The sequence below is a fragment of the Vulpes lagopus genome, chromosome 15 (assembly GCF_018345385.1).
Source record: "Vulpes lagopus strain Blue_001 chromosome 15, ASM1834538v1, whole genome shotgun sequence".
Taxonomy (NCBI): domain Eukaryota; kingdom Metazoa; phylum Chordata; class Mammalia; order Carnivora; family Canidae; genus Vulpes; species Vulpes lagopus.
The window spans coordinates 26,431,930-26,453,638 of record NC_054838.1 but is presented as its reverse complement, the minus strand read 5'-3'; positions in this window follow the sequence as shown (position 1 = coordinate 26,453,638).

Below are 21,709 nucleotides of genomic sequence, written 5' to 3'. Positions count from 1 at the left end.
GAATATTGGAAATCCACATGCAGAAGAATGAAACTAGACCACTCTCTTGCACCATACACAAAGATAATCTCAAAATGGATGAAAGATCTAAATGTGAGACAAGATTCCATCAAAATCCTAGAGGAGAACACAGGCAACACCCTTTTTCAACTTGGCCACAGCAACTTCTTGCAAGATACATCCATGAAGGCAAGAGAAACAAAAGCAAAAATGAACTACTGGAACTTCATCAAGATAAAAAGCTTCTGCACAGCAAAAGAAACAGTCAACAAAACTAAAAGACAACCTACAGAATGGGAGAAGGTATTTGCAAATGACTTATCAGATAAAGAGCTAGTATCCAAGATCTACAAAGAAATTATTAAACTCAACACCAAAGAAACAAACAATCCAATCATGAAATGGGCAAAAGACAGGAACAGAAATCTCACAGGGGAAGACATAGACATGTCCAACACGCACATGAGAAAATGCTCTGCATCACTTGCCATCAGGGAAATACAGATCAAAGCCACAAGGAGATCCCACCTCACACCAGTGAGAATGGGGAAAATTAACAAGACAGGAAACAACAAATGTTGGAGAGGATGTGGAGAAAGGGGAACCCTATTGCACTGTTGGTGGGAATGTGAACTGGTGCAGCCACTCTGGAAAACTGTGTGGTTCCTCAAAGAGTTAAAAATAGATCTGCCCTAGACCCAGCAATTGCATCACTGGGGATTTACCCCAAAGATACAGATGCAGTGAAACGCTGGGACACCTGCACCCCTATATTTATAGCAGCAATGTCCACAATAGCCAACCTGTGGAAGGAGCCTCGGTGTCCATTGAAAGATGAATGGATAAGGAAGATGTGGTTTATGTATACAATGGAATATTACTCAGCCATTAGAAAGGACAAATACCCACCATTTGCTTCGACGTGGATGGAACTGGAGGGTATTATGCTGAGTGAAATAAGTCAATCAGAAAAGGACAAACATTATATGGTCTCATTCATTTGGGAAATATAAAAATTAGTGAAAGGGAATAAAGGGAAAGGGGAGAAAATGAGTTAAAATATCAGTGAGGATGACAAAACATGAGAGACACCTAACTCTAGGAAATGAACAAGGGGTAGTGGAAAGGCAGGTGGGTGGGGGTTTAGGGTGACTGGGTGATGGGCACTGAGAGGGGCACTTGGCGGGATTAGCATGGGGTGTTATGCTAAATATTGGCAAATTGAAATCCAATAAAAAATTTTAAAAAGAAAGAAAGAAAAGAAAGGAAGGAAGGAAGGAAGGAAGGAAGGAAGGAAGGAAGGAAGAAGAAGAAAGAAAGAAAGAAAGAAAGAAAGAAAGAAAGAAAGAAAGAAAGAAAGAAAGAAAGAAAGACCGGCTAGACCGTTCCGGAGAAGGCATTACCAAATCCCACTTGAGGAGGGGGAACCCAAGTGAAGTGCCCAGAGACATTGTCTAATTTGACTTTTTCTGAAACTGCTCTCCCAAAGCTTTGCTCACTTTGTCCTCTGGCGGCCACAATCTGCAACTACAGCGCTTTGGTCAACCTCTTTCCCAGCTAGGAGTGGGGCTGGTTGCTCTTCCCAGCGGGGATTCCTTATCCCCTCAACTGCTACACTAACCAAGTGAGCATCTTCGGGAACCAAATTCAGGGAGCTGAGAATGTGGGAAAGCAAACGGCCAGGTAGATGGACGTGCTCCACAAACAAGAGGCAGGAGGCTCTCTCCCCTGGGTTTGACTAGTGGAACCCACACATCAGGGACTGAATTTACTGTGACGCCATTGGGGTACTGGAGGACAAGAATGAGATGGTAACAAGCCAGTTCCACCAACCTCCCAGTTTCCTGCCCAGAGCAAGCTTGTGTGAACAGGCAGCTAGTTAGCTTGGAGACAAAGGGGGGAAGGCAAGAGCCAAGAGGTGGCATGTAGCCATTGCTGCCCATGGGCAGGAGCCAGGCCTAGGGTATGATAGGGCTGGCTGTGAGCAGTGAGGGCTCCTTCTCAGAAATGGGTGCTTTGGGCTTTTATAGAGAGAAGCCATTTTAGAACCATTTGATCTAGTTCTCCAGACCCTGATCCTACAGGCTCAGGAAGCCTGGAATTCTGGCTGCAAGTCATCTCTGCTTAGCTTTGCACTCTCCCAGAGACAAAGGATATATCTGGTTCCTGAATGTTGGAGACCTCCACACAGTCATCAAACACTGGGGAGGATTCACAGCAATGGAATTAGCCTCTACTGCTGAGGGCCGGGGGCTGGGGAGAGTTTGGTGTCCTTGAGGAATGTTGATCATTCCCAAACCTCAGCAATTCCATTCCTGAGGTGCAGCCTGGACTCCAGTCTTCAAAATTTTGTGCTCACATCCTCCCTACAAGAATTTGGAGGATGCACTTTTCCTTTGTACATTCCAAGTTGTGCAGAACTTTAACATAGGTAGAACTTTCCACCATAAGTTTAAATAAACTTGCAGAGACTATAATTTCCAGCACTCTCATAATGTCAACACCTTAAAATATAGCAGTTAGTCACTCTTTTAAATGTATCCACAAGAATATAAATGCCACAGTGATTTGATACCCACAATTATCCACTTTAAAAATACGCAAACAAGTTTTTCTTGAACACTTGCACATTTCATATTGTCTCAATTTCTCCCTGAACTTGTATTTTTATTGTGCACAACCCTGGGAATGCCTTCATGCACCCTGGCAAATCCAGAGTTCCCTTGGAGTGTATCCATGACCTCTTCCCGTTAACTTTCCTTAACCTAGTTGACCAAGCTGACTCAGGTTTGATTTAGCTGGGTGGTTTTCCAGGAAGACCCCAAACCAGCTGGGTGTTTTCCTAGCTCAGCAACCTGCTGATATCCTTCCTTCCCATTACTCTTTGTTTATTCATCAAAGAAAAGAGATCAGGAAAAAAAAAAAAGAAAGAAAGAAAAGGTCTGAACCAAAATCCTAGCATACAGGGGCACAAGCCTCTCTAGCCACAACACTTGTAAAAGATCTCTGTTTATGTAAACAACAAGTAATTTTATATACTAATAAATTCACATATTGTGAGCTTATAATTTACCAGGCACTATACTAAGCACTTCATATATATTTTCGCTTGATAATCTTCATGATGCAGCTTAACCTATTTACCATGCTATTCACCCATTTTACCAACCAAAGGAAACTGCCTTCTAAGACTAAAAATATAGCCCTCTAAAGAAAGGTACTTATTAACATCCAAGAATTTAAAGGGTTTCTCAATATCTATAATATTCCACCAACCAGAAGCCGCTGTTGGAGAAGAGCTACCGGATATATCTTAATTGTATTGAGACCTGTTGAGAAGAGAGTAATCAGGGAACAGGACATTTCTTAAATTTTCTGTAAAGCTACTTTGAACTAAAATAATAACAGGAGAGTACATGAAAGGAATGAATGATCTGGGACCACAAAGTATTTTAGGGTACCAAGTCTAGTCCAGTCCCTTCAGCAATGAAAGGTCACTGAAGAGCAAGGAAGAGGAGCCAGTAGAGGGCAGCAGAGCACAGCAGACCCAGACAAGTCAAGGGGAGACTGCCTCTGTCCTCTGGCCTCAAATTAAAGAGCCTGGTGGCGGGCACCTCTGGCAGCCCAGTCCTCACCAGACACCACTACAGCTTCTCATGAAGGGGGTAAGAAGCAGGTGCCTGGAGGAAGACTGTGAATCAGCCCTGTCCAGTAGAAATATAATGTGAGCGCCTGCATAATTTCAAGTTTGCTGGTAGCCACTTAAAAGAAGAGGGAAAAAGGAACAGGTGAAAAAAAAAAAAAAAAAGGAACAGGTGATATTAATTTCAATATTTTTAATTTACCCCATATATCCAAAATGTTATCATTTCAACATGTAATTAATATGTAAATTGTTGAGATGTCTTACTCTTCTAATTAAGCCTTTGGAATCCAACAGGTATTTTCTAATTTATAGCACTTCTCAATTTGGATGAGTCACATTTCAAGAGTTCAACAGCCGCTTGTGACTATAGGCATTTAATTTCGATCACGTAAGTACCTCTTGCAGGATAAGGGTCTTATGAGGATTCTAGCGGTCCCAGAGAGGCCAGTCCAAGGACCCTTCCTGGCTCTGCCTACAGCCTTGACCTACAGCCCCTCCCCTGCCCTCCCCCAAAACACCTGCCACAATTATTTCCCCCAGGGTACTGTGGTGTCTCTCCTCACCTGTCAGGGCATTTCTTGCTACTTCCTAAAATGTAAGTCAATGTGTCATGTCCCAGGTTAGGAACCCTCCATGGCTCCCCTCCAGTCTGAGACCAGAGCTGTTCAGGCTTGAGGAGGTATAAGGGTTCAAAAGAGCACAGTGATTGAGAGGACAACAACTTGATTCTAGATCCAGTTGCCCATTGAGAGAGGGAGATCCTCAGAGAGGAGAACAGACTCTGGTCTCATGGAGCCTGGTGCAGATATCAGATGTGATGGCCTTAGGCAGGCAAATGGCTTAAAGCTCGGTTGGAGTTTCCTCAAAATAGTACTTACCTGATAGGCTTGTTGTGAGGATTCCATGATAGACTTAAAATAGTGCCTGGCACATAAGAGCTAAATCAATGTTAACTCTGAAAAAAGTGACATTTGCATGACAGCATTTCAACACTTTTAAACAATTATTTTTTGGCAAAATATGTAAACTTCTGGGAACTCTCTCAGCTGCTGTGCTGCCAGATGGGCCTGACACTGCTCTGATCAAACCCTTATGTGTGGTTCCTCAATCAGGCTCATATGACATAACCCCCGGCCACCTTCAGCTAAATGAATCCCATCAATACCAGTGGGACCCAGCCAATTAAAATCCCTTTAAACATGATTTAGTTATTTGCTAATACATGGCTAATGCTTTTGAATGCTTGCAAAGTTTCAGGTATTTTTCTTTTTTTCTTTTTGACATGCTTTAAGACATTTAATTTTCACAATGACTTTATGAATTAGAGTATATATTTTGCACATGAAAAGACAGGTCACAAAGCTAAGAAGTAGCAGACGATTTAAATCCAGACAGTCTGGCTCCAGAGTTTGAGCGTGGGCCATCCTTTCTACTTTTCACCAGCAAAATTTATTCCTTCAACCCTTAGTCCTCATCTTAAAAGCTCTCATCTCTGTGAAGCCTTTTCAGCCACTTCAGCACCACTTCCACCCCCACCCATGACCTGTCCCGTGCTCCCTGGGCTATGTTCCCAGGCACTGGGTTCAGGCCTCCAGCTGGACACCTGTCACATGACATCACTGTGAGCCATGCTAGGACATAGTTCCTCATTCCAGGGTGTCAGCCTCCAGGCTGGTGACAAGGCCCAGGCCCAGGGGAGGGAGCCAGATGGGCCAAGGTTTGATATCTGGCTCTGCCACTTACTTCATGGATACCTTAAAGAGAAGGGTTACTTCACTATTCCTCATAGGTGTCATGAATGCTTTTGGCACTATGTGTAAAGTGCCTGAAACATAGTAGATGTTTTATAAATCATGGTTTCTTATCATCAGTGACAATGATTATGCTATATTTTTCCTGTGAATTAAAAAATAAATGAGTTTCTTTACAATCATGAAATGACATAATCAGCAAATTGATACGGAATCCAGTTTGGTTACAAACTTAAATGCTTTCCATACACCTGCCCTTTGACCTAGCTGTTCTACTTCTGGCAAATTACCTACAAATATATTCCTCTAAGTAAAAAACTGTATGCACAAGATCATGCATTGTAGCAAAAGATCGGAAGCCCCAAAAGTGTCCAACATTAGTGAACTGTTTAAAGATTTTATTTATTTATTTGAGAGAGAAAGAACATGAGCATGAGTGGAGGGAGGGGCAGAGGAGAGATAGAAGCAGGCTCCCCGCTGAGCAGGGAGCCCAGCAGGATGGTGATGGGACTGTATCCCAGTGTCCCAGGATCCCAAGGTCATGACCTGAGCTGAAAGTATATGCCTAAAGGACTGATCCACCCAGTGCCCCAACACAAGGGAACTGTTTAAATGAATTGTAATATATCCATCAGATGGGATACTATGAAATCATAAACAAGAATGAAATGGCTCTACATATAGGGGAATGAACCACTTTCCATACTAAAAAAGAAAAGACCCAAGTGCAGAACAGTGTGGAAAATGTTATGATTTGTGTAGAAACTAAAGAGAAGGTTATATATGTGAGCACTTACATGTGCATTAAATGGATATCTCTGAAAGGAAATCCCAGACACTGCTTCTGGATATGGTCTCCAGATGGGAGACTGCAAAGCAGGACTTCAGACATGCAAAGGAGGCTGGCTCTCCACTGACCACATTTTTTCAATGTTATAAAATGTGCACGCATATTGATTAAATTTTTCATTAACTTAAAAATAGAAATGAACACCTGAAGATATTCATTCTCAGTTGTAACATTTTTTTCAAAGATGATAAACAAGTGGCCAACAGATACATGAAAAGATGCCCAGCAGCACACATCATCAGAGAAATGCAAATCAAAACCACAATGAGATAAAAGCAGCACCTCACACCTGTTAGAATGGCTATTATCAAAAAGACAAGAAAAATGTTTTGGCGAGGATGTGGAGAAAAGGGAACCACTTCTGGAAATCCAAAGGAAGTGAAATCACTATCTCAAAGAGATATCCTCATACCCATGTTTATTGCAGCATTATTTATAATAGCCAAGACATGGAAGCAATCCAAGTAGCGGTTGATGAATGGATGGATAAGGAAATGTGGTATGTATTATATAATTCAACCGAAGGAAGGAAATGTTGGCATTTGCAATATGGATGGACCTCACAGGTATTATGCTAAGTGAAAGAGATAAGAGGGAAAAAAAAACCCTGTGTGATTTTTTTTTAATTTTTTAATTTTTAAGTAATGTCTACACCCAGTGTGGGTGCCTGGCTCGAACTCACTAACCCAAGACCAAGAATCACATGCTTTACTCACTGAGACAGCCAAGCATCCCTAATGTGTGATCTTATTTGTATGTACAATCTTTCAAAAAAAGAAAAAAGAAAGAAAAAACTCCAAACTCACAGAAGCAGAGAGTAGATTGCTTGTAGTCAGAAGCTGAGGGGTGGGGGAAATTGGTGAAGGTGGCCAAATACTCAGACTTCCAGTAATAAGATGAGTAAGTTCAGCACAGTGACTGCAGTTAACAATATTATATTGTACACTTGCAAATTGCTAAGCATAAATCTTAAAAAATTCTCACCACACACACACACACACACACACACACACACAGGGTAAATATATGAGGTGATGGATGTGTTAACTAACCTTATAGTGGTAAAATGATACATTTGTGTATCAAATCATTACACTGTGCACCTTAAACTTACACAGTGTCATATGTCAATTATATCTCAATAAAACTGAAAAAAAAAAAGCTGTAATAAGGGAAGTGCAAAATAAAACAATGAGATTATATTTTTCACCCATCAGACTGGCCAGCATTTTCAAGTCTGGTGTCAAGTGTTGGCTCATACTGGCTCTGTCAAATCTCGTTGGTGGTGGAATAAAATGATACAGCTAACTCTAAAACAACCTGGCAGTACTTAGTAGGATGTGTTTGCCCTATGACTGTGTGATCGTATTTTCCAGTGTCTGTTCAAAGCCCACGTTAGAGCCAGGACCCTCCAATGGCTCTGCATTAGCCCTACAGGATCATGGTTATCTCTGTGGGTGCTGGTCAAAGGTCACTGGGCTTGCTGTACTCTTTCCAGTGTTTTCTTTTCTTTTTAAAAGATTTTTGTTTATTTGTTCATAAGAGACACAGAGAGAGAGGTAGAGACATAGGCAGGGGGAGAAGCAGGTTCCCTCCAGGGAACCTGGTGTGAGATTCGATCCCAGGACCTCGGGATCACAACCTGAGCCAAAGGCAGAGGCTCAATCACTGAGCCACCTAGGTGCCCCTCTTTCCAGTGTTTTCTAACACAAAGAGAATGTACTCATGTGTTATTTATGTAATAAAATGTTTTAAAAATGTAAAGTATTTTACAAACTTGATTCTCAAGAAAAGTGTGGGAAAAGAAAAAGAGAAACGGAGAGTGGAAAAAATATTTCTATGGCCTAAGGTAACCACTTTGACATTTGACATTTTCTCTTCATTGAATTTTTTTGTGCATAGTTTCTCCCTGGGCGGTGTTGAGAGGCAACATAATTTCGTATCCTGTTTTTCCCGTTAACTTCATAACTTGGCATTGGTTAACACCCATGACAGGGCCATGAGTCTCTCTCCACATCTCCTCATGGCCTGAGGGAAGGAAGGCAGGTGGTTAGGGGTAGGAGATGGAAATGGGATGGGAATTTGGTGTCTCTGGGTAACCCTAAGGAGAGGTTCATTTTTGTCTGGATAATTCTCGGTTATGGGGGACTTCCCTACATTCTGCAGGATGTTTGGCAGCATCCCTGGCCTCTGCCCACTAAGACCAGTAGTACCTCTCCTCCAGTTGTGACAGCCAACGATGTCTTCAGACATTGCCAAATGTCATCTGGAATAGGGTTTCAGATTTAAATAATAGAGATAAAGGATACCTAGTGAAATTTGGATTTCAGATAAGAAATAATTTCCTACTATAGGGGCACCCGGGTGGCTCAGAGGTTGAGTGTCTGCCTTTGACTCAGGGTATGATCCCAGGATCCTGGGATCAAGTCCCACATTGAGCTCCCTGGAGGGAGCCTGCTTCTCCCTCTGCCTATGTCTCTACCTCTCTCTCTGTGTCTCTCATGAACAAATAAATAAAATCTTAAAATAATAATAATAATAATTTCCTACTATAAGTTTATCCCAAAGATACACTGGATAGGGGAGATACACTAAAAAACTACTTGTTTATCTGAGACTCAAATGTAACTGGTGGCATATATTTTATCTGGCAACCTGGGGGTAGGGATGAAGGGATCACCCTCTGTTCAGAGCTCCTGCCATCGGGGTGCCAGACATAAGGCAGAGAGAGAAGCAGGCTCCCTCCAAGGAGCCCAATGTGGGACTCGATCCCAGGATCCTGGGATCATACCCTGAGTCAAAGGCAGACACTCAACCTCTGAGCCACCCGGGTGCCCCTATATTAGGAAATTATTTCTTGTTTATCTGAAATCCAAATTTCACTAGGTATCCTTTATAATAATAATAGCAGACGGAGGAGATCCTTGCTCTGTGGGCCTTATGATCTCATTCAGGATGCCATGTTGAGAGAGCTATGGATTCCTTAGGTTCCTGATTGGACGGGGCCCTTCAACTTCTGATTCTGCTTCTCTCTCCTCCCACTCGAAGAGCTCTCTGCCAAGGTTTCCATGACCTATTCACACTCTGATCCCAGCAGGTGGAGGTCACAACACTGAGCCTCCAGCAGGCCAGTATAAAGGGCCAGTGCCTTCTGGGGTCTGCATCCCCCCAGGAAGCCCACCTGGGAATCAGAGAGCTTTGAGGCAGGCTCACAGGGCCTCCCCTGCCCCCAGGTTTGGAGATGTGGGGGCCTGGGGGATGGGACCACTGAGCCTGGCAGGGGTCACTGCAAGAGGGGAACAGATTCAGAATCTGGGAACAGTGGATGAGACTGTGCTAGGTGCTAGGGAGGCAGCAGCTGACGGGCCAAGCTGGTCCCTGTGCAGGTGGGCACGTATGGAAGGTGCAGACAGGGAGAATGGTTGGTGCTGTCTGAGAGAGGGCATCCAGAGTACTGGCTTGAACTGGTCTAGGGGGCAAAAGGGTGATCAGTGGGTGGTGAGTCCATTCTGGACATATGTGGATTCCAAGGTTCTTTAGGCATTTGGGGTCCAGGGAGCCAGAGAACTATGGATCTGGGCTCCAGAGAGAAATGTGCTCAGAAGCCCTGGGGATTGGCAGGAGTTGGGAGGAGAAAGAGAAGACAAAGACAGTGGGGACAGAGTCTGGGAGCCTCCGTATGCAGGGGCAGTGACAGGGACTTAGAAGAAACAGTCAGAGGGCTAGGTAGGCGTTGAGTCCAGAGGACTAGCAGAGAAGAGAGGTCCCAGGACAGAGCAGTGGGCAGCCAGCAGCACTGCTGAGAGGATAGGTGGGCTGGAGGTGGCCGTCAGGGGCACTGAGGACACAAGCCAGCACAGTTCTGGGCATCCCACTTTAGTACAAATATTCATGGGAAGAGAAGATCTGGGAAAGGATTAACTATCACTTGGGGAAATGTCCAAATGAACTGGGGAGGCTAGCATGAAAAGAAACCTCCCAGGGTTATGAATGACCCATAGCTGCAGCCCCTCAGAGTGCCTGGGGCCGCAACACCAGTATACCCTCTGCCCCAGCTCACTCTGCTCCAACACAGCTGGCCTCCTCACTCTCCTCAGATGTGTCAGATGGGCTCTCACCCCAGGACCGTTGCACCTACTGTTCCCTCTGCCGGGAGTATTTCCCTAATACATCCTCATCTCCTTTGGGTTTTTACTCAAATGTTATCTTCTCCATTAGGCCCTTCCCCGACAATCGATTTAAAATAGCATCATCCCTCCCTGTATTACCTAATCCCCTTCCTTACTTTATTTTTCTCCGTAACATTTATCACCATCTAATAAAACCTTATTAAATTTTAAAAGTTTTTTTTGTTTTGGTTTGAATGGATAATATGTTCCCACAGTTCAAGATTCAAAGTCATGTCCAGTCTTGTACTAGAACAACTAGTACTGCAACAGATAAGCTTATGCATGCATCATTTTACTGTACGGGGGAAGCTCTAGGCTACAGTCCCAGAAGTGGGGTTGCTGAGCCAAGGGGTACATGCATTTCTAATTTTATCTTACTTATTAATTTTTTTTTCCTGCTCTTTCGACTAGAATGTAAGCTCCAGTATCCCCAGTGCTTCAAACAAGGTTTGATGCATAGTAGGTGATCTTGAATGAACGAGGAACCCATTCCTGCAGCCTGAACATACACACTGCTGATGACCATCCCCATGTCTGCCCCCTTCCCAACCTCAGGGCTATGGATCCTTGTAGATCCTTGAATATGGCACATAGTCTGCAGTGGACCCACATCCCCTTCAGAAAGCAAAAGCCTTTTCCTCAGATTTCTAAGACTGCTTCTTCTCTCGCTGTTTCCCCTACTTTACCCAGGAAGGCATTTTAAAAATATGTCTACAAAGCAGCATGCATAATTTCACCTATAAATTCCCTTCCCTGACTACAGTTTTCTCTTTTCTAATAATTTACAAAATCACTAAATACTGGAAGAATTATCAGGTGGCAGAGAAAGCAGACTCATTTTCAAAAATGGAATTCATCCATGGAGTGTTTATGTTGTGCCTGACCCTGTACTGGTGATGAGAGTGGACAAGGAGAACATGATGAAAATCATCCCTTGCCATCAGAGGTTCATCATTCACAGGCAGAGAACATTCAGGAAGTTTCCTTGAGGGTAGGGACTCAGTGTCTGGCTTATTCAAGATAGACAACCCCTACATACACACACACACACACACACACACACACACACATACACTGATTAGCTGGTTAACGTTTAAGTCCCCAGGGCCTCTGGCACAAGAGTAAAGAAATGGACTTGAATAATTCTCCCATTTTTCCTTACCTGTTGAAAAGACCGTTTTTTGTTGTCGTTGGTTAGTTGACTGTTGGTTTCATGTTTCCGGGAGTGTCTGTTGATATTTGCCTGTGTCAACTGTTTAACTTCAGGGAACTTGGCCACTCTGACTCCAGGAGATCCCCTTTGGACCCCTCAGGGAACACCCAGGTCCCATTAGGGCTTTTCCCTTTGGCTTCCAGGTGTTTTAGGATTGGGGACGGAGGAGTGGGTAAAATATGGAGCCAGATTGACCAGGATCCAAAGCCTGGCCCAACCCATTGGTAGCTGTGAGGTCTTGGGCAACCGAGATCCAAACTCCCTTCATGTTGTGTCCCAGCCCCACCTATGCTTCCTGCTCTTCCTAGAATCAAGCACCTGATAAAGAGGAGGGAAGGGGTAAAGTCCAGCACCTATGACCCAGGCAGGGTTGGGCTGGAGATAGAAGGTTCCAGGATGGCAATCCTCCTGGTCCAGTGAGCAATTTATAACAAAAACTGGAACCCATGGGATCATTCCATGGGGGCGGGGCAGGGTGGAATGGTCTTTTGCAGTTCCAGATCCAAACACCGTTTGGCTCCTAACTTAGACTTTCTTCATTTTCTGAGAAGTCCAGATATAAATTAAAGCATTGCTTGGATCTCTTTAATCTCATCTGGCACTCAAGTATCCATAGTATGTTCAACCAGGGGAACTCTTAATAAACTTTGTGGAGGCCGAGAAAATTAAGGCCATTCCACCTTAAGTTCAGCGTTAGCACGAGTACAGCCATCTCGGCCTGTGAATAAGAGCTGAACTTTACCTTACTTCATTTAAGCCCCATATTAGAATGAGAACAGAGCTCAAGCCAGTGGCAGAAAGTCCCATATCAGAATGAGAACAGAGCTTAATGCCCTTGAAAGCCCCACATCAGAATGTAAACAGAACTTGAGAAATTCCTCCACCCCTTCTGGAGGTCCCCTAGACCAGCCCATAACACTAAGCTGGAACCCACCTCGGGGTCCAAGTTCCTGCTCTGCTGTGTCAGGTATACTTGGACCCAAGCTCGAGCTTGTAAATAAACCCTCGTTCGCTTGCATCGGTGTCGACTCCTTGGTGGTTTCTCGGATACGTAATCTTGGGCACAACAATTTCGGTAAACAGAAAAGTCTAGAAGATTTCTAGACATTAAACACCTGCCTCAGTGTTTATGCTGGAATGAGGAATTACAAATTTCTTTGTGGACTGGGTCACCAAGAACAGGTCCTTTAAAACTTAAAGATAAAGCACCTGAAAATTCTTTTCACTCTCAAGAAACTGAAGATTTCAGAGAGCTTGAAGCAGCCTTTACTTGAAGGTGACTCAATGGTTATTTCAAGAGATGATATTGATTAAGACTATTTGGCTTTAAAACAAGAACAAAACCCCCTGCAAATTTTAGGTGGTGACTGGATCAGTAGATAAGGAAATGTCCTTTCAATCCCTACATTGGTGCTGTCCAAAGTGGAGTAGCCCAGGGGAGGTGCAGGAGACCTAGCAGCTAAACCAATATATAGACTTTGTCTGGATCCTCATTCAGACAAATTAACTATAAAAGATAAAACTAGCTCAGTATTTGAGACTGAGCAGATCTTGATAACCATTGAAGCTGCCTGATGGGTACATGGGACTGCATTTGCTGTTCTTTCTACCTCTGCATATGTTTGATTTTTTTCATAATAAAGGTGAAAGAAAGTAAAATAAGGCCAAAAAAAAAAAAGAGTATTTCAAATCTTAAGACCAAACTCTTCTCTTTCCTTACATATCAATCATTAAAACCATGCCACATTTTTTTTTTACTTACTTCATATTTGAACCACAATTTTTTGGTACAGTTTTGTGTTTTTCCTGGAGTTTCTTGGCATCTTTCCCATTCCTTTATGGAGAAGAGACATATGCCTTCTTTATCGTATGACTAAGAACTTCTAACTTCTTAATTGTACAATTTATTAACTGGAATTCAATTTATTCTTGAAGACATTTTTAAGATGCCATTATCAGAGCCTATGTTTTCCAGTTCTAATTTAAATGGAATACTTCTAGGCAAAGAGTTATACCCTGGAGGTTCTTTTCATTGTGTGTCTGGGTTAGTTATTGTTTCTTGGCTATTAGGTCAGGCTAGCCAGAAGCAGAGCCTGAGGTAAGGATTCTGGTGTAAGTAAGAGTACTCTACTCCTGCAGTTGATCACCATCACCAGAATAAAGCAGGGGAAGAAAACTAAACAAGGAAGTATTCTTGGCTGGAGACTAGCTTCAATGGGGATTTCACGAAGACTCTGGAGTCGATCTCCCCATCTCCCGGTGAAACTGGGGTAGTGGGGGAGGTGGAGAGGGCAGCTGCATTTTATGCAGTTAACTCACAGCAGCCAAGCAGCTGGTGCATCAGACAGCTGAAGGCGATTCCAGAGCACCATCCCCAACTCCAGTGGTTCTCAAACTTGTTAAAACACAGATAGCTGAACCCACATCCAGAGTTTCCAATTCAGTAGGTCAAGGGTTGGGCCTGAGAATTTGCATTTCTAACACTTTACTAGATGCTGCCCCTGGCTCTATACTTAGAGACTGAAAGCACTACATTATGTCTTCTTTTTTTGATTTCCTGGAGCACAAGCTCAAGTAACTTTTTCAGCAAGACTGCATGGGAGGTAAGCCTTCTTCATTCTCACAAATCTATTTGTACTCTTCACTTCTTTTTTAGTTTGGCTGATTCAAAAACATTTGCCCCAATTTTACAGGCCATTGTTTCCTAGTTTCTTACTCCAGAGAAGTCTGATGTTAATTTGATCTTTATACCTTTATAGATAATCTGTTTATTTGTTTTCAATTTCCGGAAGCTGGGGTGCTTTCTGAGACCTCATGAGACTCTAGGCATGCATGTTTTTTGTTTGTTTTTTATTCTGTCCTGCATTCAATATGCACTTTTAGTCTAAAACTTATTCTTTCTCTGGGGAAATTTTCTTCTATTATGCCTATCTTCCTGCCTCTATTTTCCCTTTTCATTCGGGAAATTTTATTATACAAATATTAGGCCTCTTGAATCAATTCTTTGTGATCCAATTTTTTTCCTTCTTAAAATTTTTTTCTTTATCTTCTTGGAAAATTCCATGACTTTTGCTCCTAGATATGTTGTTGTTGTTTATTAACTTATTTTTTAAGTAGACTCCAAGCTTGGCATGGAGCCCAATGCCGAATTCGAACTCACAACCCTGATATCAAGACCTGAGCTGAACTCAAGAGTCAGATGTTCAACTAACTGAGCTACTTGGCACCCCTGCTTCTAGATAATTTTTAAGTAAATCGTTTATTTGGGAGTAATTTTAGATTTACAGAGAAGTTGCCAGGATAATACAGGGAGTTTTCATATACCCTTCACCCAATTCCCTCTAATGTTAGCATCTTATATTCCCATAGTACATCAAAACTGAGAAATGAACATTCATACATTACTGAAACTCCACATTTTTTATTCCAATTTCAATACCTTTCCCACTGTTTTCTTTTTTTTTCTTTCAGGACTCTATCCAATATAGCACATTGTGTTTAGTCATGTCTCCTAAGTCTCCTCTCTGACAGTTTCTCAGTCTTTCCTTATTTTTTGTCTTTTTTCTTTTTTTAATCACTTTGACAGTTGTTTTAAAAAGATTTTATTTATTTATTCATGAGAGACACAGAGAGGCAGAGAGAGAAGCAGGCTCCCTGTGATGAGCCTGATGTGGTACTTGATCCCAGGACCCTGGGATCACGACCTGCGCCAAAAGCAGATGTTCAACTACTGAGCCACCCAGGAGCCCCCATTGACAGTTTTTTTAAAGATTTTATTTATTTATTCATGAGAGACAGAGACAGAGGCAGGGACACAGGCAGAGGGAGAAGCAGGCCCCCTGCAAGGAGCCCAATGCAGGACTCAATCCCGGGATCCTGGGATTAGGCCCTGAGCCGAAGGCAGATGCTCAACTGCCAAGCCACCCAGGCATCCCCATTTTGACAGTTTTGAAGAGCATTAGCCAGATATTTTGTAGAACATCCCTCAATTTGGACTTCTTCCCATGACCAGGCTGGAGTGGGTAGGTTGCTTGGGGAGAGAATACCACAAAGGTGAAGTACCTCTTTCATCACATTGTATCTGCTGGTGACAGTACCCTTGATCACTTGATTAAAGCAGTGTTTGTTAGAGTCGTCCGCTGTAAAGTTACTATTTTTCTCCTTTGCATACTCTATTCTTTGGAAATGAGTCACTCAGTACAGCCGCATTCAAGAGAGAAGAGACAATTAAGCTCCATCTGGAGGAGAGTAGCTACATATGTTACTTGGAATTCTTCTGTAAGAAAGATTTATCCTTTTCCCCCAATTATTTATTTATTCAATCATTTAGGTCAGCCTGGACTCTTGTATATTTGTTTTATACTTTGGGTTATCCTCCAATACTACACTATTTATTTTGTTGTTCCGATTGTTCCAGCTCTGGCCATTGAGAGCTCTTTCAGATTGGCTCCTGTGTCCTGCTGACATGCCCGGTCCTGATTTATTTAAGCACTTCCTTACTTTCTGGCACTAGTTTCTAGACTTTTAAATTATATTTTTTACTTTGGCAATCATACTTTTCATTTCCCAGAATTCTTTCCGGGTTTTTTTTTTTTTTAAGAAATGTATTTCTTGTTTTATGAATCCACAATAACCTCAAATTGGAATTTATTTCTAATCCTAATGTTGTAAATGCTGTTTACTGGATTTAAATGATCAGCATTACTCTCTAGATAAAGCATAAAAGATTTAATTCTGGTTACAGGACATATGTAAATATAACTCACGGCAATGTAACAGTAATAGTATAGCTGTCAGAGTCAGAATGGGGTGGAGGAGAGGCGAATGGTATACAAATGTATACATTATTGTATACAATATTTCTTCATATTTCATAGTAGAACCTATGAGATATAGCTAATGTGAATAGAACCAGAACTAAAGATTGTAGATGATTCTTGAGCTTAAGGTAATAGAAGAAAAAACTAACAGTATGACTGACACAATGTGGAAGGGATTGGAAGACAAGCAGTAGTGTAAGGGAGCAGATTTCTTCATTATTTTTTTTCCTGAAGGTGGTCCATAATTATTAACTCAGCTGATAAATCAAGACATGAAGGCATATGCATATGAATCAGATTTATGGTGAAAGTCACCACATCTAAAGGCAGAAAAGGTTGCTGATTTCCTTAGAGAGGGGACATAGAGCAGGGTGAGGTAGGGTGAGCAAAACTGAGCTTTTCCTTAGTAGCATTCTCTCTCTCTCTCTCTCTCTCTCTCTCTCTCTCTATATATATATATATATATATATATATATATATATATATATATTTCAAAGATTTGTTTATTTATTTATGAGAGACACAGAGAGATAGTCAGAGACATAGGCAGAGGGAAAAGCAGGCTCCTTGTAGAGATCCTGATGCGGGACTTGATCCCAGATTCTGGGATCATGCCCCAATAGGAAGGCAGAGGCTCAACAGCTGAGCCACCCAGGCATTCCAGCAGCATTCTATATTGAAATGCTTAAAAATGTATCACTTTTATTAAAATAATTTAAACATATATAAATGATGAGGCAGAAACATGCTGCTGCCTGGTGGACTATGTGGGGTAGGCAGGGATATGATGGAGTTGAAGGAAGAGCTGTGTGTGTAGGGTTGTGGCTACAGAAAACAGCCCACCTTAGGTAGGGGTGTTTCTCAAAATAGAGCCCCTTGGCTCCTTCAGCATGTTCCTTCATTCAACGATTTACCCAGTACTTGCTGAGCTCCAGACACTGTTTTGGGACTGAGGATAGGAGCTAGGCCTCCCCACCTTGGCCAACTTGAAGTATCACGGTAGTTGTATGCTTTTCAGTTTGCTCTTGACATTTAACCCAACTTTACAAGGCTGCTCACTCTGGGACTGAGGCTCCCCACCATGGCCCAGGTATAGTCCATTTGCACTTTCCTTTCCAGGATGAGGGTAGCTGTGGTGGGAGGATTTCCAAGATGTGTGGTGATGACCAACCATCCGAGTTTGCCTACCACCATCCCAGTTTTATTTATTTTTATTTTTTTTAAAGATTATTTATTTATTCATTCATGAAAGACACAAAGAGAAGGCAGAGAAATAGGCAGAAGGAGAAGCAGAATCCTTGCAGGAGCCTGATGTGAGACTTGATCCCGGAGTTCCAGGATCATGCCCTGAGCCAAAGGCAGACAGATGCTCAACCACTGAGCCACCCAGGTGTCCCAGCATCCCAGTTTTGTTTTGTTTTTTTTTTTTTTAGATTTTATTTATTTATTCAAGAGAGACACAGAGAGAGAGGGGGGTGGCAGAGACACAGGCAGAGGGAGATGCAGGCTCCATGCAGGGAGCCCAACACGGGACTCGATCCCAGGTCTCCAAGATCATGTCCTGGGCTGAAGGCAGCGCTAAACCGCAGAGCCACCGGGGCTGCCCACCATCCCAGTTTTAAAACAGGAAGTCCTGTGTCTCAGGAAACTCCCCTGTTTTGGGCAAACCTGGGCACTTGGTCACCCTTTCCATGGGGACAGTTCCAGCCCTACTCTCACTCCTACTCGTCCATCTTTGTTCTACTGGAGGAGACCAGGGAACCCATGCCTTGTGGGTATCACCTCTAGAACCACCAGTATGACCTGCTTTCTGAATTTTAGAAGCTCCTCAGTGTTGGAGAGTGGAATGTAGATCAGAAAGTCAGTGATGCTGACTTCTGGAGGGTGAAGGTGAAGGGAAGAGAGAACTCTGAAGAAGGTAACTAGGAGACATGGGTGAGGTGGATTAAGGTAGGGTGGTTGCTCCACCTCCAGAAATTATGTCTGGGAGGACGTATAGTTTGACCTTAGGAGAAGACTGGACTGCTATGCCCACTCCATTCCTTAAAATGCACTTATTTAATCAATATTTATTGAGCACCTACTATGTACTATGTTCTGATAATTAAGTTACATTATGCTCATTCATTAATTCAGGTCCATTTTAGACTCTAGGGATGCAGCAAGGAACCAGACAGATTCTATTGGCAAAGTTCAATAGGAACTTTGAGCAGGGAGTCCACACAGGGCTCGATCCCAAAATCCTGGGATCATGACCTGAACCAAAGGCAGCCACTTAACTGACTGAGCCATCCAGGTGCCCCATGAGTGAGAGTTTTTGTCATGAATGGATGTTGAACTTTGCCAAATGCTTTTTTCTGCATCTCTTGAGTTGGTCATATGACTTTTCTCCTTTAATATATCAATGCAGTAAATTACATTGATTAAAAATGTTAAGCTGGGACGCCTGGGTGGCTCAGCAGTTGAGCATCTGACTTTGGCTCAGGGCGTGATCCTGGGAACCAGGATCAAGTCCCACATCGGGCTCCTTGCAGGGAGCCTGCCTCTTCCTCTGCCTATGTCTCTGCCTCTCTCTGTGTCTCTCATGAATAATTTAAAAAATATTTAAAAAATAATTAAAAAAAATAAAAATGTTAAGCCAACTTTATGTCCTGAGATAAATCCCACTTCATCATGATATAGTGTATCTTTCACCTGCAGCTGGATTCAATTTTTCAATATTTTAGGATTTTTTTGAGCACCTACTATGTACTATGCTCTGATAATTAAGCTACATTGCACTTAGGTATAGTGAGGTTCATGTAGAATATTTACCTGTAGTTTTTCTTTTTCTTGTAATCTCTTTTAGGTTTTGGTATCAGGATTATTCAGGTGGTTAAAACAAGTTGGGAAGTGTTCTTTCCTTTATTTTCTGAAAATGTCTGTGTAAGATTAGTATTATTTCTTCCTTAAATATTTTCTATAATTCACCACTGAAATCCTTTATACCTAGGGTTGTTTTTTGACAAGGTTTTTGATAATAAAACCAGATTTTATTAGAATTTGGATTTTCTTTTTTTGTTGTTTTTTAAAGATTTTATTTATTTATTCATGAGACACACACACACACACACACACACACACACAGAGAGAGAGAGAGAGAGAGAGAGGCAGAGACATAGGCAGAGGGATAAGCAGGCTCCATTCAGGAAGCCCGATGTGGGACTCGGACCCCAGGACTCCAGGATCACGTCCTGACCTGAAGGCAGACACTCAACTGCTGAGCCACCCAGGCATCTCAAGGATTTTCTTTCTTTTTTAATTTCTTTTATTTATTTATTTATTTATTTATTTATTATTGAGAGAGAGAGAGAGAGAAAATGCTTGTGTGCTCACACAAAAGTGGGGGGTGAGGGAGAGAGAGAATCTTAAGCAGCCTCCATGCCCAGAGCACCCAACCTGGGGCTCTATCTCACAACTCCAAGATTGTGACCTGAGCAAAAATCAAGAGCCAGACATTTAACCAACTGAACTACTCAGGTACCCTTAATCTCATTGATATATATATGTATATATATACATATATATGTATTTTAAAGATTTTATTTTATGTGTTTATTCATGAGAGACACAGAGAGAGAGGCAGAGACACAGGCGGAGAGAGAAGCAGACTCCATGCAGGGAGCTTGATGTGGGACTTGATCCTAGGACCCGGGAATCATGCCCTGAGCCAAAGGCAGATAGATGCCTAACCACTGAGCCACCCAGGTGTCCCATTGATTTATATTCTTACATTTATTATTTCCTTTCTTCCACTTGCTTTGGTTTTAATCTGTTGTTTTCTAGATTCCTAAGGTAGAAATTTAGGTGATTGATTTAATCCTCTCTTCCTTTATGCTACAAGCATGTAAAACATACATTTCCCACAAAGCACTATTTTAACTACATCCCACGAGTGTTTATATGTTGCATTTTCTTTATCATTCAGCTCAAAGTAATTTCTAATTTTCCTGGTGATTTCTTCTTTGACTCGTGCTCTTTAGAAGTTTGTTAATTTTTAAATATGTAAAGTCCTAGATACCTTAATTTTATTTCTAATTTAGTTCTGCTGTGTTCAGAGAATGTAATCTGTAAGATATCAATCTTTTGAAATTTATTGAGTTTCTTTGTTTTTTGAGGTCTTTTTTGTGGCCCAGCATAAAGTTTACCTTGGTGAATATTTTATGTGCATTTGAAAATATATATATATTCTGCAATTGTTGGTTGTATACTTCTACAAATGTCAATTAGGTGTAGGTAGCTGACAGTATTGTTCAAATCTTTTCAGATTTTATTTATGTTTCTCTAGATGTTCTTACTTACTGAGATAAGAATGTTAAGAATCACCAACTCAGAGGTGCTTGGGTGGCTCATTCGTGTAAGTGTCTGCCTTGGCTCAGGCCATAATCCCTGGGTCCTGGGATGGAGCCCCTCCCCTCATCAGCCATCCTGTTCAGCGGGGAGTCTGCTTCTCCTTCACCCCCTACCCTCCCCCTCCTCCCTGCTTTTTCTCTTCCCTCTTCACCTGTCCTTCCCTCTCCCCCTGCTCTTTCTCCCTCCCCTGGCCCTTGCTCATGCTTTCTCTCAAATAAATTAATAAAATCTTAAAAAAAAAAATCACCAACACAATTGTAGTTTTATCTATTTTTCTTTTTAGTTCTATGAATTATGCTTTCATGTTATATCTGTCCCCACCCCTTTGTTTTCTATCCATCTGTGTCTTTATATTTAAAGTGCAGCTCTTGAAGGCAGCATATAATTAGATCTTACCTTTTTATTCTTTTCATTGAAATGTTGATTCCATTTTTATTTAATGTAATTTTTTATATGGTTGGATTACCATTTTCCTATCTGTTTTCTTCTTTTGTTCCGTCTCTTTTTTGGTCCTCTGTTTCTGCTTTCCTGTCTCCTGTTGAGTTAGTTAAATACTTTTAATACTTCATCTTAATTTATTTACTTTTAAAATTTTAAATGGTTGCTCTAGGGATTATAATGGGCATCATTAACTTCTCATAGTCTATTTAGAACTGTATGAAACTTGCAACAAAATAATTCCATTTATCTCCATCCTCCATGCCCTATTGTCCTAATGTTTTTACTTATACATTAAAAGTTTTACTTCTACATTAAAAACCCTGTAATAAAATGTTATTATTTTGGTTTTTAACAGTTAAAAGTAAAGAAAAAAAAAAAAGGCTTCCATTTATCTGTATATTTACCATTTCTGGTGCTCTTCATTCCT